Consider the following 4,044-nt stretch of genomic DNA (forward strand, 5'->3'; position numbering starts at 1 on the left):
CTCGGTGGTGGGGGGAGCTCTGCGGGGGTGGTAGGTGGTGCTGGGGTAGCGGGCAGCGGGGGCCTCGGTGGGTCGCGCAGCGGTGGGCCTCGCTCGCGGCCGTGACGGCGGTGTGTTCTCCAGGGTGTCCTCTTCGTCGGCGTGCTTGTCAACCTGCTCGTCCTCTTCCCGGCTAGACTCGGTGGGGCGAACGCGGCGGGGCGGGCCGGGGCGGCGGGCTCGGGGCGCGGGGGTTTCGGACTGGTCGGCGGCGGCCGGCTGCGACCTGGGCCGGTAGCGGACCACAACCCTCTTCCTGGCGCCGGCCGTACCGGGCCGGTACGTTCTGGGGGGAACATCTTCAACTGAGGTGCTCGCCCGGATGGACTCCGTTGTTGTGGTGGTCGTGGTTGTGGTCGTGGTGGTCGTGGCGGCGGTAACCTCCTCTGTGGCCGCGCGAAGCCTGGCCGTGGCCTCGGTGCTCGGCGCCTCCACCGGTCTCCTCGTGGAGAGCTCGTCCTCGTCGTACTCCTCCACTGAGCTGTAGTGCACCGAGCCGCGAGGGCGACCGCGCACAGGCGCACGCACCGGGCCGTCGTCGTAAGAGACTTCGTTGCGGGCTGTGCTAAAGGGTGAGGCGGCGGTGGGCCTGCCCTCGTCGCCGCGATGTACCGTCTTCCCTATCCTGGTCTGCTCCGCGTTGGCGGGTGCCTTGGGGCGGCGCGTGGTGGTGGTGGTGGTGGTGGTGGTCGGGGCGCTGGTGGTGGGGCGCTGCGTGGTCGTGGTGCTCGTGGTGCTGGTGGTCGGCGCGCGCGATGACGGCTGTGAGCCTGAGACGAAGTCGAAGGGCTCGTCGATGTAGTCGTCGTACTCGTAGTCGTAGTAGTAATCGGGCGGTGATGCCAGCGTGCTGTTGGACTGGGAGCCAGCAGCGTTAAGGGCCGTGGGGGCGGCGGGGGTTGTGGGGATGGCGGGGGTTGCGGCTGAGTTAGGTGTGGGGAAGGGCCGGGGACGGTCCAGCTCGTCTCTTCTGGGAAGCTGCTGAATTGTGACGTACTCCAAGGCGGCCGCTGCCGCTCTGCGGGGCGCCTCGCTCAGGTTCACGACGGCTTTGGGCGTGGTCTCCGTGACCGGCCTCGGGGGCTGACTGTCGACCTGGCGCAGGCGGGTGGCGACGGGCGACGGCGTTGACACGACGATCGGCTGGTGTTCGACGGCGCGGGGGCCAGTGGAGAAGGTCTCAGCCTTCGGCACCGACCTGGGTGTGCTGGCCTGCGGGGGAAACGATGGCGCTGGGGAGAACAGCCCGATGAGGTCGCCGGGGCGGAGCTTGACGGGGGTGGTCCTCGCGGGGGCTTCCTCTGGCTTCACCCTCGCCGTCGAGCTGTCAAATGAATTGAGCACGGGGGCCACGAATCTGCCAGGTGCCGCCTGTCTGGGCGCAGGTGTGCTGGTCTCGACGGGGTGCGTCGGGCGTGAGAACTTGCTCTCCGGGAGCGTGGCGTAGCCGGCGGCGGGACCATCCAGGAAGCCCTGGAAGCGTGTCTGCGACGGTGGCACCAGGCGAGTAGGCGGCGCGCCAGGAGCGTCCGTGTCCGACTGGGGAAAGCGAATGAACTTGGCCTGGGGAGGCTCGGGGGTGCTGGGGAACCGTTGGGGCAGCTGCGTGGACGGCGTGCTGGGGAACCTTTGCAGCTGAGGTGGCGGCGGGCTGCTGGGGAAGCGCTGCTGCTGGGGCGGTGTCGACGGGGTGCTCGGGAACCTCTGCTGGGGCTGCGGCGTGGGGACTGGCCGAGCCTGCTGCACCGGACTCTGCTTGGGCTGCTGGAAGAACCCGGCAAACACCTCGAGGGGCACCCACCGCGGGGATTGTGTGGACGATACTGCGGATCCTTGGCCGGGGCTCCCAGTTGTGTCGTAGTAGTTGTACCTGCTGAACTCTTCGCGGAACGCTGCCTCCGACTTCTGGGCTGCCGGGTTGTTCGTGGACTTTGGCAAGATCCTCACCTCCGAGGCGTTAGGGGCCGCAGTGGGCGATGTGTTTTGGTTGGCGCTGGGCGTCGCGGCCTTGGCGACGATGCGGAGCTCGGAGGGTGCGGGACGCGGCGTGGGTGGCACGCTTTGCTGCAAGGCGGCGAACTGAGACTTGGGGAGGATGCGAACCTCCTTGGGGGCCTGGAGAGCTTCGCTGTTCTTGGGGCTGGGGCTGGGGCTGGGAGTGGGTTGCTGGGTGCGGGCGGGGAAGTCAAGCGAGGAGAACGGCTGGAAGTCAGGCGGGAGGGCGAAGCTCCTGTCGGGGAAAGCGAAGGGCCGAGCGGGCGGCGGGGATGGCGGGGGCTGCGCGAGCCTGTCGCTAGAGGAGCGTTCTGGTTCTAGTTTGCGTTGCGGCTGGGAGGGGAAGGAGGAAGGGACGAACCGGTCGCTCTGGTAGAAGTTGGGGAACGGGAACGGGCTGGAGGGGGTGAAGTAATCCTGTGCAGAGTGTGAGTGCGGTGTCGAGCTCTGATCGGTCTGCCTTTTCAGTCCGTTCGGGTGTCTGTGGCTGCGGAGAAAAACACAGGACGATTAGTACCAGGCAGGCCTGAGCAGGGCGAGCAGCTGATGTGACCAGCCCGCGGCGGCACGGCCTCATGCTCGGAGCGGAGCGGGGCCATATCTCCCGTGTATTCACCCCTACCTCAGGACCAGGCCGACCGGTCCCTCTAAAAGCGCACGCACACACGGCCCTTCCTTCCACGACACACCTGAAAGAGAGCGGCAGTCAACGTGTTCTGTTTGAGGCGCGCAGGGCAGGGCGGAGGTGAAGCTAATGGCGACATGGTGTGCAGAAGCGTCCCGAAACCAAAATACTTGTGGGCGATCACGACCAGGGAGATATGGGGAGGGAAGGGTAAACTCCACCAGCAGTTCGCGACTGATGGATAATGTATTCCGTTGACATGTTTTTGGCATCCGATAGTGACTCCACACAATGAAACACTTAATTGGAACAAAGGAGATCAGGGGTGACATGCCAGAACATCACTAGGCTTCAACTGTTTTTTGGAAATTGACTGCTTTTCAATAATTGTTTCTGAAGACGATTTCAGTAAAACACAATTGAACGTGAACGTATCTGATGCGTTGTTAATGTTTTGGCATGTTGCCTGTTGCTCTTTTTTACAAAACGAAGGACAAAGCCTTGTTGCACTTTGCGAATTTTACAGTCATTATAATTGGATTTGGGAGGATGATAGGAGCACTGTACACACATACACACAAGGGCAGACGCTCGAGGTGCATTCCTCCTCTGTACACGGACTCAGAGGGGCGCGCGCGGAAAGCTGCGTGCACGTCACCTACCTGGAGGGCTTGGTCTGCGGGAAGGTGTCGTCGACGTCGTACTGCACGTTCACCTGCAGGTAAAGCAAAACCGTGAGTGCGGGGCTGCGCAGGGTTGGGCCCAGATTGGGCCCCACGAGTTCACACCCTGGCGCTGCCCCCGAGGAGGCCGGTCAGAGGCGGGCCATTTTAAACATTGCAGAGGGTCATGCAAAAGGAAGTGTAAACAAATGTGTGATGACTGAGCCAGGTACGTCCGCCTGGCCCAGTCCACATTAAAATCTTTCAAGCCGACCACAGTAGTTAAAATGTCTTCCCAAGACCGTGTTCTATCCTACCGCTGGCGGACGTACGTTGTAGTTGTCGTTGTAGTCCTGCGAGGACACTGTGGGCGCATACGAGTCTTGGGCCTGCACGTTGAAGCTGGAGGACACGTAGGTGTTGGACTGTCGCTGCGACTGCTGAGGTTGAGACTGCTGCTGCTGTTGTTGCTGCTGCTGGGGCTGCGGCTGGGTGATGATCTCAACGTTCTGGGGCTGCGGCCGGTTGCTGTTCTGGTTGTTGTTTCCGCGGCTGAACGGCTGTGGTGCGCTGCCCTGGTTGTTCTGGAAGTGGCCGTAGTCTGCGGAGCACGGCAGGGAGTGTAGTTTAAAGCCAGGGTAGAATTGCAAAACAATGACAAAAACGTACAAACCCACGCCAGGCGCCCGCTCTGCGCTGTAGATAGCGAGGAGGAGTGGAGGA

The 4,044-nt window shown here is 63.2% G+C and overlaps 1 protein-coding gene across 1 annotated transcript in view; it reads right to left on the minus strand.

Annotated features, from left to right (window-relative positions):
- LOC113215658 (uncharacterized) overlaps nucleotides 1-4,044 on the minus strand; it is a 98,889-nt gene that overhangs the window by 5,585 nt on the left and 89,260 nt on the right. The gene's annotated exons all lie outside the window — the stretch shown is intronic.

This window comes from Frankliniella occidentalis, unplaced genomic scaffold (genome assembly GCF_000697945.3).
Source record: "Frankliniella occidentalis isolate FOCC.00 unplaced genomic scaffold, Focc_3.1 Scaffold94, whole genome shotgun sequence".
NCBI classification, from domain to species: domain Eukaryota; kingdom Metazoa; phylum Arthropoda; class Insecta; order Thysanoptera; family Thripidae; genus Frankliniella; species Frankliniella occidentalis.